Source organism: Canis lupus, chromosome 24 (assembly GCF_011100685.1).
Source record: "Canis lupus familiaris isolate Mischka breed German Shepherd chromosome 24, alternate assembly UU_Cfam_GSD_1.0, whole genome shotgun sequence".
NCBI lineage: Eukaryota > Metazoa > Chordata > Mammalia > Carnivora > Canidae > Canis > Canis lupus.
Window position 1 is genome coordinate 3,714,582 of NC_049245.1, and position 14,990 is coordinate 3,729,571.

The following is a 14,990-nucleotide window of genomic DNA, read 5'->3' on the forward strand; positions in this document are numbered from 1 at the left end:
ATCCAGGTTCCACCCAAGGGTAGGCCAGGTGAAGATTCACAGAACTCAGACGAAGGGGCTGGCGGCCTCACAATGACATACTCTAACTAAAGTGGGCTGGAGAGGAGATCGGATAGCCCGTAAGAGGCTTTAGAGGACATCTCATGGGCTTGTGTCAAACCCCGAAAAACTGACACTAGGAGAATGGGGAGACCAGGGAGGCAGTCTTGCAGAAAATTTCACAATTCTCCCATGTTGGGAGGTGTGGAAAGTCTAGAGGGCATCAAGAGCCTCACTCATTTTGGCAGAAAAACTTAACTCTAGTGTTGGGAAGTCACAATGATGCCACGGACCCTGAGGAAAGCTAGGTATGAGGGGATGCACAGTTTCACAAAGCACAGTGATCACAGACCAGAGCGGTGGGGATCATGCTACTGATGCAGGATCTACAAAATCCAAAAGCAGGGAGAGTGGCCTTTCAGGGAGTAACTCTGCACCAGTCATCGTACTTGACTCCAGGTCAACCTGGTGAGTTTCACAGAGCAACTGGCAACTTTGGGGGTAGGGTTTGTCACATAAAAAGGACTTAAAACAAGCAGCTAGAAGAAGGGAATGGTAGGAAACTGCTCCAGGGCTCTTAGGAATCGAGGGCAGTGCCGAGGGCTGGGTGGCCAGATAGATGCACAAGAACCAGCACCAAAGAGGTTTCCTGTTGAGCAGTCAATCGGCGAAGGGGAAGAGGATCCAGGAGGCAGTTGAAGAGAGCAAAGGTGGGGCCCTGAAGGCAAGTCTGTGGAGGCTGGGTCGGAAGAAAGCCCACACGCTGGGCACCAGTGATGACACAAAACTCTGGACCCCAAATGGGGGAGGTGGCAGATGGGGGTGGGTGTCACTGACTGAGGGTGGTGGGTGGAGCAGCCTCACAGTAGCCGTCACAGGGCCACGGGGAAATATATGGCCGCTAGGTCACAGGGCTCCTTCCAGCCTGGATGGGAAGGCACAGTCTCACAGAGGAGGTCCGTTGACGCCTGGGTGGTAGAAGGCACAGAGGTCCTCATATCGACGGTGGCCTTTTTTGGCAAAGTGTCGGCAGACGGGGAGGTTGGATTTGTCTTCCATAACTTGGGGGCCATCGTCGGGCGGGCAGGTATTTTTGATAAGAGACCAACGTTTGAGCCTTCGGGGATTCCTCTGCTCTTTGTGAAAGCCTCCTCTGGAAGGACCCCCATGGCCTGGTCCAGGAAAAGGAGGTTCAGTATTGGCCCCCCACCAGCCATGACCATATGGGCTGCACCTGGGGCCCAGGCCTCCCCAGATTGGGCCTCTGCCCCTGGGAGGAGGTGGGACGCTCAGCACTGGTGGGATCATTGGTCCCCTTGATCCTGGAGGACCTCTGTGAAGAGCTGACTTGGGGTCACCAGGCTTTCCATTGGCCATGGGGGGAGGGCCCAGAAGGCTGGGTGGTCCGATGGGACTCCCATCCTCCTCATCTCCAGTCTCCTCCCGCTCTGGCAGCAGGGGCTGTTGTGGCGGCGGCGGCGGCTGCTGATTCTGCTTCTTTCCCACAGGGAGATATTTTAGAGGCATTTTCCTGTCAGCAAAACCTAATGTGCCATTTAGAATGAATGTTAAAAGATAATTTTTAGAAAAGGTAAAATTGTGATTTTCATACAAATATAAAATGAGCACACGACAAAGATGGTCATTCATTAATTAGTGAAAGAGCCAGTTGGTTGTTAGGATTTAAAGTGCACAGCGCAGGGTTCCTGGGTGGCTCAGTCGGTTAAGCTCTTGGTTTTGGTTCAGGTCATGATCTTGGGGTCCTGGGATTGGGCTCTGAGTGCAGTGAGGAGTCTGCTTGAGGAGTCTCTCTCCCTCGTCCTTCCCCCCACTCGTGCACTGGAGCACTCTCTGATAGATAAATATTAAAAAAAAAAAAAAACTAAAGTGCACAAGGCAATCAGGAATGCTGAAATGAATGTACAAATAAATGTGATGCTGGTTAGCATCCACAGAGCGGTAATCTATTGCATCTTTGGACATGCACGATGCGTTTCTATTTCTGTGGACAAGAAACATTTTCTTTGGGATCTCTGGCTGGCTCAGCAGGTTAGCGTCGCCTTCAGCCCAGGGCGTGATCCCGCGTCGGGCTCCCTGCGTGGAGCCTGCTGCTCCCTCTGCCTGTGTCTCTGCCTCTGTGTGTGTGTGTGTCTCATGAATAAACAAAGTCTTTTTAAAGAAATTAAAGGTGAAGACTTTGTAAACATCATTACCCCATTGTTTTCTGGTGTTTAAACTTTCTGGAGGAAAAGAGTAGGCCAACGTGACTTTTGTTTTCCCTATTGTATGTGAGTTAGTTTACGCTGGAGTGTCATTCGTCATAACGCTTCCAGAAGTTAAGAGGTTCTTAGCGGTGCATACATTTTAAGCCTCCTGAAACTCTGGACTGCATCTCCTAGTGAATTTCAGCAAACACTGAAATTAAAAAAAAGAATCAAAGCTGGATCACTCCCACAGAGCCACTGAGAATGTGAAATAGTGCAGCCTCTCTGGAAAACAGTTTGGTGGTTTCTTTAAAACCTAAACATGCAACTACCATTTAACTCAGCAATTGTACTCCCAGGCATTTATCCCAGAGAAGTGAAAATTCATGTTCACATAAAAACCTGTATACAAATGTTTAAGCCAGAGTCAAAATTCTGTGTATGGTATGATTCCATTTACGTGACATTCTGAAAAAAGCAGAATTATAAGAACAGAAAACAGATCAGTGGTTGCCAGGGACTGGGGTCAGGGGAGCAGAAGGGAATCGTGGGAGTGTTTTCAGGGACTGATCATTAGTGTTTCTGTCAACATTCATAGAACATACACTAAAGAGAGTGAATTTTGCCATAAGATTTTTTACTATAAAAAATAAAATCAGCAGTTTGTACATTGTTTCCACCATCTCAATAAAAAGCATGAACTACACTGAATCCCATAAAGTCTCACCGTTTTTGGAGCTTCTGGGACATGCTGTTACTGATATTTATTTCAGTGCGTTCAACTTTATTTTTAACATGCAGGAAAAACACTGTCTCTGTGCTGGCTGCACATTTTCCCCACATTAAAGATGACTCATAGAACTTTTTATTTATCATTTTACATTGTGTAATTCCTTTTACTGCTTAGTTGGAAACAACTACAAGCTTTTATCACATTGTATCACAAAACAATGTGATAAAATGTTTTCCTGCTCATTGAGACAAAACACCCGTGCTCTTGCATAAATAGTATTGACCCAGGTGCACACCCACTGTGGGAGAATTACGCATCTAAGCAAGAAAATGGCTTGGCGTGTCATCTGTTGTGGCTCGTTTCTTTTCCTTCAGATCAAGAGGAAAGGACAAAGAGCATAGTGAAAGATGTAGCTTGAATCCTAGGCGATGCGCTTGACAATAAAACAGCGTTGGTGGGTGGTGGCCTTCAGATAACAATTTTAGTTTTTATAAAATAATAACTGAGCAGGATGGATGCACTGACTCTGATCATCAGTGTAATGATCTGTGTTCAGTTCTGCTAACCAGGTTTTCAAGTGTGCTCACCACTCATATTAAGAGCTGATTACAGGTTTCCGTTAAACAAGACAGAATGTATACATCTAGTCCCTACCAACACCTCACTAAAGTGAGAATCAAAAAAAAAATTGTTTTTCAAGGTATAAATCCATAAGAACAAGGAGAAAGAAGGAAGGAAGAGACAATAGCTAGTGAGAACTGGCAACAAAGCTGTGGATGCTGATGAACTCATTGAGCAGCTAGAACAAAGCCCAGAAGACAGCAACTGCGGGAGGAGAAGCCAAGAGGCCAGGCAGTTAACTCCTCGGGCAGAATCCAGGGAGGCTCAGGGACCTAGACAAGCCAAGCAGCAGAAAGGGAGAGGAGGAGACCCTTGGTCTCTGGAGAGGCACAAGAAGCTGTGTCCTTGAGTTCAGAGCACGAGCATGAAGAGTGAGGCTAAGACACCCTACCGACAACGGGGATTAAGCAAAACCCAGCTTCCTGAAGGATGAACCCCTGCGAACACTTTGCCTGCTTTGCTCCCAGAAGGCTGGCAGCTAGACTAAACCCTGCCCTGCCACCCCCAGAGGGATATTAGAGAATTTTTGGTAGGGAAACTGCCTGACCCAAGAGAAAACCCCCACAAATATTCACATTGTTTTCAGTCCTCTGGCAAAATGAGCAGAGTGCCACATAGTCTTCCAAGAGAAGGGACATCAGTTCACAAGCTCTGCCCAATATACACGATTTCCAACAAATTTTGTGGCGCTTTACATTTAGTTATGAATAGTTAAGTCACTGAGCATTTGAGTAGAGCCTCTAACCCAAAAGGCAGCGATCCAAACAACTAAGCAAAAATAGAACTAGATAAACAGAGGGGCACCTGAGTGTCTCTGTCAGTTAAGGGTCTGCCTTCAGCCCAGGTGATGATCTGGAGCCGTGATCTCTGGGTCCTGGGATCAAGCCCTGCTCAGCAGGGAGTCAGCTTCTCTCTCTCCCTCTCTGTCTCTTCCCCTCTGCTCTAGCTATGTCTCCTTATCTCTCAGGTAAATGAATAAAATCTTAAAAAAAAAAAAAAAAGAACCGGATAAACAGGAAAACAAACACTAAATTAGATCTTACTATAATATTCACAGAGAGGTAAGAAGATACTGTATCCATGGAAGGAAAGAACAAAATGTTATAAAAATTATATTCAGAGGTAAAAAAATTTTTTGGATATTGCAAATATGTTATTATATAGAAAAAAATCAATAATTCAAGCATTGCCCTGGAAGTATAAGAAACAAAGACAGAAAGTAGGGATTAAAGCTAAAAAAGGCAGCTCAATCTAGTAAATCCAATATTCAAATAATAGGAATTCCAGAAGAAAAATAAAATGGAGAGAAAGAAATAATAATTGTAACAGTATAAGAAATGTTCTCAGAATTTAAAAATATGGGTCTCGGGCCACCCTGGTGGTGCAGCGGTTTAGCGCTGCCTTCAGCCCAGGGTGGGATCCTGGAGACCCAGGATCGAGTCCCACGTCAGGCTTCCTGCATGGAGCCTGCTTCTCCCTCTGCCTGTGTCTCTGCCTCTCTCTCGCTCTCTCTAAATAAATAAATAAATAAATAAATAAATAAATAAATAAATCTTTAAAAAAATAAAAATAAAAATATGGGTCTCTAGAGTAAAAGAGACTATGGAGTCTCCAATAATAGTTGAGGGAAAAAAATCCACACCACTGACATTCCCAATAGTAGAGACAAAGAGAAGATTCTAAAAGCTTCTAAAAAGATTCTCGAAAATGGAAGCAAAGTAAATGACCAATAAGGAAGCAGTAGAAAGAGAAATCAAGGAATCAATCCCACTTACAATTGCACCCAAGACCATAAGATAACTAGGAATAAACCTAACCAAAGAGTTAAAAGATCTACACTCTGAAAACTATAAAACACGTCTGAAACAAATTGAAGACACAAAGAAATGGAAAAACATTCCATGCTCTAGAATTGGAAAGACAAAGCATCTACACACTCAGTGCAATCTCTATCAAAATGATACCAGCACTTTTCACAGAGCTGGAACAAACAATCCCCAAATTTGTATGGAACCAGAAAAGAACATGAATAGCCAAAGTAATGTTGAAAAAGCAAAGCAAAGCAGGATGCATTGTGATGCTTCAAGCTGTATTACACAGCTGTGATCATCAAGACAGTGTGGTACTGGCACAACAACAGACATATAGATCAGTGGAACAGAATAGGGAATCCAGAAATGGACCCTCAACTCTATGGTCAACTCATCTTTCACAAAGCAGGGAAGAATATCCAATGGGAAAAAAGAGTCCCTTCAACAAATGATGTTGGGAAAATTGGACAGCCACGTGCAGAAGAATGAAACTGGACCATTTCCTCACACTATACACAAAAATAAATTCAAAATGGATGAAAGACCTAAATGTGAGATAGGAATCCATCAAAATCCTAGAGGCGAACACAGGCAACAACCTCTGTGACCTCGGCTGCTGCAACTTCTTGCTAGACATGTCTCCAGAGGCAAGGGGAACAAAAACAAAAATGAACTATTGGGACTTCATCAGGATAAAAAACTTCTTTTTTTTTAAGAGAAAGAGAGAGCACACATACAAATTGGGGGTGAGGGAAGGAGGAGCAGAGAGAGAGAGAGAACCCCAAGCAGGCTCAATGCCCAGCATGAAGCCCAACAAGGGCTCAATTTCATGACCCTGAGATCATGACCAGAGCTGAAATCAAGAGATAGACACGCAGCCAACTGAGCCACTCTGATGCCCAAAGATAAAGTTTTTGCACAGTGAAGGAAACAATCAACAAAACTATAAGGCAACCGATGAAATGGAAGAAGATATTTGCAAATGACATATCGGATAAATGGTTAGTATCCAAAACCTATAAAGAACTTATCAAACTCAGCACCCAAAAAACAAATAATTCAGTTAAGAAATGGGCAGAAGACGTGAACAGTCATTTCTCCACTGGAGACATACAAATAGCTAATAGACACATAAAAAAAATGCTCAACATTATTTGGCATCAGGGAAATACAAATCAAAACCACAATGAGATATCACCTCATACCTGTCATAATGGTTAAAATGAACAACTCAGGAAACCGGAGATGTTGGTGAAGATGTGAAGAAAGGGGAACCTTTTTGCAGGGTTGGTGAGAATGCAAACTGGTGCAGCCACTCTGGAAAACGGTATGAAGATTCCTCAAAAAGTTAGAAATAAAACTACCTTATAACCCAGTAATTGCTCTAGCAGGTATTTATCCAAAGGATACAAAAATGCTGATTCAAAGGGGTAAATAGACTCTTATGTTTATAGCAGCAACAATAGTCAAATTAAGGAAAGACCCCAAATATCCATAGGCTGATGACTGATAAAGAAGATGTGGTGTACACACACACACACACACACACACACCACACACAGTAATATAACTCAGCAATCAAAAAGTGAAATCTTGCCATTTACAACAATATGGATGGAACTAGAGTGTATTATGATAAGCAAAATAAGTCATTCAGAGAAAGACAGATACATGATTTCACTCCTATGTGGAATTTAAAAAACAAAACATGAAAATCGGGGAAGGGAAGGAAAAATAAAATAAGATAAAAATAGAGAGGGAGGCAAACCATAAGACACTCTTTTTTTTTTTTTTTTCATAAGACACTCTTAAATATAAAGAACAAACTGGGGGTTGCTGGAGGGGAGATGGGTGGGGATGGGCTACATGGATGATGAGCTTCAAGGAGGGCACTTGGGATGAGCACTGGGTGTTATATGTAAGTGATGAAGTACTAAATTCTACTCCTAAACCAATACTACACTATATGTTAACTAACTTGAATTTAATTTTTTTTAAAAAAGGAAGGGAGGTGTATTAGTTCAGGTTCGCTAATTAGCAAACCATATAAACTTGTGACTTAAAACAATTTGTGGGTTGGTTGGGTAATTTTGGTCTGAACTGGATGCATAGCCTAAGACTGCCCGACTCACATATCTTGTCTTCAGACTCTCACGAAATGAGTCTAGATTTGTTCACAAGGGTGATGAGAGGGTTCTCAGCGGCAAGACAGGGCCTGCCCAATGCACTTTTCAAACATTTACTTGTCTCATGTTTGCTATTGTCCTTTTGACTAAAGTAGGTCATATGGCTGGGTCCATAGTCAAGGTGGAGGGAGATTAGCTGATGTTATAGACAAAATGAGATATAATTCTTTGGTCATTTTTTTTAAATTTATTTTTTATTGGTGTTCAATTTACTAACATACAGAATAACCCCCAGTGCCCGTCACCCATTCACTCCCACCCCCCGCCCTCCTCCCCTTCCACCACCCCTAGTTCGTTTCCCAGAGTTAGCAGTCTTTACGTTCTGTCTCCCTTTCTGATATTTCCCACACATTTCTTCTCCCTTCCCTTATATTCCCTTTCACTATTATTTATATTCCCCAAATGAATGAGAACATATAATGTTTGTCCTTCTCCGACTGACTTACTTCACTCAGCATAATACCCTCCAGTTCCATCCACGTTGAAGCAAATGGTGGGTATTTGTCATTTCTAATAGCTGAATAATATTCCATTGTATACATAAACCACATCTTCTTTATCCATTCATCTTTCGTTGGACACCGAGGCTCCTTCCACAGTTTGGCTATCGTGGCCATTGCTGCTATAAACATCGGGGTGCAGGTGTCCCGGCGTTTCATTGCATCTGTATCTTTGGGGTAAATCCCCAACAGTGCAATTGCTGGGTCGTAGGGCAGGTATATTTTTAACTGTTTGAGGAACCTCCACACAGTTTTCCAGAGTGGCTGCACCAGTTCACATTCCCACCAACAGTGTAAGAGGGTTCCCTTTTCTCCGCATCCTCTCCAACATTTGTTGTTTCCTGCCTTGTTAATTTTCCCCATTCTCACTGGTGTGAGGTGGTATCTCATTGTGGTTTTGATTTGTATTTCCCTGATGGCAAGTGATGCAGAGCATTTTCTCATGTGCGTGTTGGCCATGTCTATGTCTTCCTCTGTGAGATTTCTGTTCATGTCTTTTGCCCATTTCATGATTGGATTGTTTGTTTCTTTGGTGTTGAGTTTAAGAAGTTCTTTTTTTTTTAATTTTTTTTTCAATTTTTATTTATTTATGATAGTCACACACACAGAGAGAGAGAGAGAGAGAGAGGCAGAGACATAGGCAGAGGGAGAAGCAGGCTCCATGCACCGGGAGCCCGATGTGGGATTCGATCCCGGGTCTCCAGGATCGCGCCCTGGGCCAAAGGCAGGCGCCGAACCGCTGCGCCACCCAGGGATCCCAAGAAGTTCTTTATAGATCTTGGAAACTAGCCCTTTATCTGATATGTCATTTGCAAATATCTTCTCCCATTCTGTAGGTTCTTTTAGTTTTGTTGACTGTATCCTTTGCTGTGCAGAAGCTTCTTATCTTGATGAAGTCCCAATAGTTCATTTTTGCTTTTGTTTCTTTTGCCTTCGTGGATGTATCTTGCAAGAAGTTACTATGGCCGAGTTCAAAAAGGGTGTTGCCTGTGTTCTCCTCTAGGATTTTGATGGAATCTTGTCTCACATTCAGATCTTTCATCCATTTTGAGTTTATCTTTGTGTATGGTGCAAGAGAGTGGTCTAGTTTCATTCTTCTGCATGTGGATGTCCAATTTTCCCAGCACCATTTATTGAAGAGACTGTCTTTGGTCATTTTGACAACCATGTAAGGTACACACAACGTGTACCTTGACAGAAACAAGGATTAGAAATCAATGGTATCAGACTTGTCAACAGCATCTCTGAAAGCCAGAAGTCAAACGAAGGAAAATGATTTCTAATCTTCAAAATTCTGAGAGACAATTTCTAGTTGAATTGTAGAATTCTGCAGCCGGCCAAACCATCAAGCACTAGTAAGGATAAAAGAACTAGAAGGTATGTAAGGCCTCAAATATTTCACTTCCAATTCTTCTGGATGGTGTGCTTCAAGAAAACAACCACAACCACCACAACAAAAATGAGTGAAGAAAAAGACAAAAAAGGGATATGGGATATATAAGCTGTTTAACTCTGTAGAATGGAAAGGAAATTCTCAGGGTGACAGCTCTATTGAGTCCTGAAGACCAAACGGTTCATGTTACAACAAGAAGTCAGTTCTAGGAAGATATGTCCATGAAAGATAAAAATAAAACAGGAAATGATGGGCTATTCCAAATTCTTGGGTCATATTAAAAGGAATTTCTCAAAAAATAAAAAATAAAAGGAATTTCTCAGCTGTGGAATAGAAGTTAAGGATAAATTAATGGTAGGTACATCAAAGGTAAGCAAGACAGAGGGGGGGAAAAAGGAAATAACTCCAAGAAAAACAAAGATTTGTATAAAAAAGGAATACAGCTGCACTGTAAGTTAGTTCTACAATGTTTACATTGTCATAATAATAAAAAAAACATCAGTTTGTCCAAAGTGTTATGTTATTATTTGGGGAGGTTGGAGAAGAAAACATGCATGTGTATGTATATATGGTGAGGAGAGAACATGATATAAGAGATAAAATCCTCACCTGTTGTAATAGGAACTGAGTAATGTCTAACGTTGGAAAAGAAATCAGTAAACATCCATGTACATATGCTTTTAGGAATATGGAGATAAAGAATGGAAGACGCAGCTGGAGAAGTTGTTTAGGGGAGGAGGCATCAGAAACAGGCTGTGGGGAGCTTCTCTGTTACATACCAGGGGATATTTGACACTGTGCATTGTTTATTTTTTTAAAAAAACAAACCCTTCCTCCTTTCCCCCAGAAAAGACAGGGCAAAGTCATGTGAATGAACCAATGTCATGGAGAAAAGCACAGGAGGGCCCAGTATTGTTGGGAATGATTGCCCTGAGAAATGAAGATCAGAAGAATCTGAAGGATATGGAAGCCTCAAACATTTCACCTCCAATTCTCCTGGTCCTTTCCCTCTGCAATCACTGGCCGGTGAGGCCAAAGGAGTTCACTCTTCCAAAGACACTTTGAACAATTCGCTCCTTGGTCACCAAATATATTTAATTAAATATATCTTCCACGTTTTTCAAAATTGATGAGTAAAATGGCCCCCTAAGGAATACCATCCTTCCAGAGAATAAAAAAGCTCATCAACTTCCTACATCACGTGCAGACAATGTGACTAAATTCTCTGGACTACGTGATGCTGCCCTTGCACACACACACACTCACACACACACACACACACATGTGCGAACAGCTGGCCCAGACAGAAAGAGCCTTCCCAATTTTTGTTTGCTCCCACAAGGTCAGAGGTAAAAGAAGACAACATCCAACAAAACCAGCAAAACCAGTAAACTTGACTTCATCAACCCACCTCCTTTTCAGTCTTTCTCCAGACCCTTCTGGTCTCTTTCCTACAAAAGCAAGAACTTAATAAGTGACCTTGAGGTAAATACCTACTTCCCGACATCTGCCTTTTGAACCTTTTGTGATAATGCAGGTGATTTTAGTTTGCCCTTTTATAAAGTGAGCCCCACAGGGGCACCTGAGCGGGGCAGTTGGTTAAGTGTCCAACTTTTGGTTTTGGCTCAGGTCGTGATCTAAGGGTCATGAGACTGAGCCCCGCATCAGGCTCCCCGCGCAGTGTGGAGTGTGCTTGAGATTCCCTCTGCCCTCCCTCAACCCCTCTAAAATAAATAAACAAATCTTTAAAAATAAGAAAATAAAGTGGGCCTCACAGCCATTTTCTTCTTCCCTCCAGTGTGGTAACAGCAGCACACCTACATTTATATATATATTTCTTAAGATTTTATTTATTTGACACAGAGAAAGAGAGCACAAGCAGGAGAAGTAGCAGAGAGAGAGGGAGAAGCAGGCTCCCCGCTGAGCAAGGAGCCCGATGTGATGCAGGGCTAGATCCCAGGACACGGGGATCATGACCTGAGTGAAGGCAGACACTTAACCAACGGAGCTACCCAGGAACCTCCCCTACAATACAAATGTATTTGTTTAATTGTATTAGCTACACAAGTGTCACTGCCCCAGACATGCCTGGAACTAATGCAGATTTTGCTAAAATGCAGGTTCTGCTTCAGCAGGTCTGGGAGGGGCCCAATATACACGCCAGCTCCAAGGAGATGTGATGCTTGGCCCATGGACTATAATTTTGCAGCAAAATGTTAAACTATCTGTGTAATGAGATTTTGTAATTTGCCAAGTATTGTGCCGGTAAAAAACCAATATTTCCAGTGTCCTAGCTAGTTCACATATATCCACTTTTGATTGGCTGAAGAGTCTTTGTCAGTTTATTGTTCTTTGCAGGTTTTCATTCTTTCTGTTCAGAGTATATGCATGTCTCTTGACTGCAAAGGTGAAACCAAGTGAGGAAGAGAAAATCAACTGGAAGTGCAATCTGATAGGCAAGTCCATTTTCTCATGATTTGTAGAATGAGCAAGAGATGGGAAACATGATCAGCAGAGATCAAGAGGTTCACATCAAATACCTTATTCTTTTGGGTACAGCATAATGCTTTTAGGCATAATCCTGTTAAATGATATACATGCTTATATAAAGATCTAAATAAACAAGTGAATATAATAAATAAAATGTGGAGAAGCTGTCGAAATAATCACTGACTAGAGTTATGCTTCTACTTAAGTAATAATTCCTTCCTGGGAAGGGCTGCTGTAGACTCTGTGCAGGCAGAGATGGTTCCTCTCAGCATCTCACTCAGATTGGAAGCTGACAAGCCTCCCTTCCTCCCCTTCACCCTTCTTGGCAAGAAAAAAAAAAAAATTCCCTACTGGCTATGGGCCCTGTTGATACTCTGAACCAGAAGGGAATCCTGAGAAAACACTCCCAATCCTCGCACACATATGTGCACACATGCACACACAGGTGCCTGCATACGCACAGTGGCCACCACTACCCCCCTCATCAGCATCAACAGGTTCAAGGATGGCATCCACTCTATTTTTTTCCTCCCACGCTAGGCATCTCACCCCAATACATTTTGTTTAAACCTTTGAGACGGGCGTACTGCCTTTATTCTATTTCATAAGAAACTTGCCAACAGGTAATAACAGAAGCAGAGAAGTACAAAGAACAGCACTGAAAAATTTTAAAGAAATTGATCATTAATGATATGTAAAGATATTAGCAACTAATATTTAATATGCTTGTGGGTGCCAGGCAGTGTTCTGATGTGGCACAGATGAGTTCCTGCTGGCCGGTGGCACTCGGATGAGCCAGGATGCTGTTACGACCCCAGCCAGTAAGAAGTGCTTGTTTGACAGTGTGCATGTGTGTTTTGTAATGGATACGAGGTGGATGCTTTTTAAATTTTCTATACACACACGCTCATATTTTTTAGCTTTTTAAACTACTCCTAGTTAATATGCTAGAACTGCGCTACTCAACATGGGAGCCACTAGCCACGTGTGGCTTTTGAGCATTCAATAAGTGGCTGGTGTGAAATGAGCTGCGGAATGAGTGTCAAATGTACACCAGATGTCAAAGACGGTATAAAATATTAACTTAATATTTAAATTAATTGTTGACATTTGGGATGTCATGAGTTAAATCTACCATCTTTTTCAAACACATTATTCAGAGCATGGTAATATATTAGTCTTCATTTTACCTATTTCTTTTTCCTTTTTTTAATGTGGCTACTAGAAAATTTAAAGCGGCCCCTGTGATTTGCTTCCTATTTCCCTGGAGTCCTGGCCCACTAGAGGCGCCCATGCCCTGGGCTTCTGCCAGCTGGGGAAGAGGGAGCGCCTCCACCTGTTGGGTGAGGGCGGCCGTAGGAAAGGTCTCTCGCAGGTGTGTTTGTATCTTCAGGCCTGCGTCTTGATCTACACCGGTATGGGATCCCTCAGGCGTGGCTTCACCGTGGTCCCCAAGGAGGCCACCGAGGGGAGCGGGAGCGGCCTTCGCCCGCGGGAGGGGCCGCTTCCCCGCGGAGCCCGAGGGCCAGGGCGGTCACAGGGACAGAAGGGCTGGCACCGGCCGAGGGAAATGCTCCGATTCCTTCCTGCGATGCAGCTGCAGACGCCCGCCGCGTGCAGGCCTCGGACCCCAGGGCCCGCGCAGCCGGGAGCACCTTACAAGGCAGACCAGAGGCCGCCGCGCCCCCCAGTCCCCCCGCTGCCTGCCTTCAAGCCCAGGGGCAGGTTTCCCCGCTGCGTAGGGGTTCAGGGCAGTCTGCGAGGCTCCATCCAACCTGCGCCGGATCTCTCCCAAGGATCTTCAAACACTTCCCGGGTCCATCTTCCCGGCAGAGTCGGTGTTCACGTGGGAAGTCTGTGCCACCTGCCGCCCATCCTTTGATATTGGAGAAAAATAGATGTTTTCCCAATAGAAGCCTGTTCTCTGACAAATACTGAAGAGCCTCCTCCTCCCTCCGCCTCTCCCTTTTTCTTATTGTCTGCTCATGAATCTGCAACATAAGTTTTTCACATTTCCAGCGTGGTTGGGGTTAACTAAATAATCAACAACACTTTTGGTTTCAAACTCACCATTATGAACATGGTCTGAAAAATGGTGATTTTTAGGATTTCACTATTAGATACGGCCAGGTGATTCAAATACTGGGTCCCATGTACTGTGCCATTTCTCTCCCACTTTCAGGGAGTGACCCCGCAGTGCTGTTGGTAACCAGAATGCTCTCAGTTCTAGCCTCTTCCAGATGAAGAGAAGAGCTGCCCAGTGGAAGTGAAGTCACATTTATGAATGAACGCATTCACGGTTGGGTTTCCTGCCTTTTGTTTTCTTATGGATCTAAAGTTGTAACTTCCACATAATACTGAACTGCTTTATCAAGTTTCTATTTCTATTCTGTGTCCCTGAGGGGGGAATATTTGGCAGTGCCTACAACATAAATATATATATATATATATATATATATATATATATGTATTTCCTTCTGGCTAGCATTCAACTTTTATAACATAATTTTAGATTTGGAAATACATTCTCTTCTCCCTCCACTCATCATGTATATTTTTACTCTCCTCTTATTCCTTCCAAATTTCACCAAAATCTGTTTCCTGGCAATTTGAGAAGTGAGAAATGTCTGCGTGGGGGGAAAAAAGTCAAGACACATGTGATGTTGTAATTTTAGCAGGGAAGCATTGCCCAATGACAAAACCAGGGGCTGTCTTGTGATGTTTTTTTCTGCTCACACGAATTTTTCCTATTTTGATCTCTCTCTCTCATCTCACTGAAGGCTGCCTCCCATTCAGATGTTGGGGTTTGCTTTAAATGGCTGTGCACTGATTCCTAAGGACAAGGAGAAGTGACCTAAATTTGGAGGGTAGGGAGTACAGCTATGTGGATTGAACTGTCCTCATTTTTAATTCATTGTAAATATAAAAAGCAGGCCGCTCATTTAACTGTTGTTCTGATCTTTAAGTATCCATCCTACTGATGGGTTAGAAAGTTTGTTCGCTCAACAAGGAC

General features: G+C 43.1%; 1 pseudogene; it reads right to left on the reverse strand.

Annotated features, from left to right (window-relative positions):
- Positions 1–971: 971 nt before the first annotated feature.
- Positions 972–1,831, reverse strand: LOC100687912 (annotated as a pseudogene).
- Between the last annotated feature and the right edge of the window lie 13,159 nt (positions 1,832–14,990).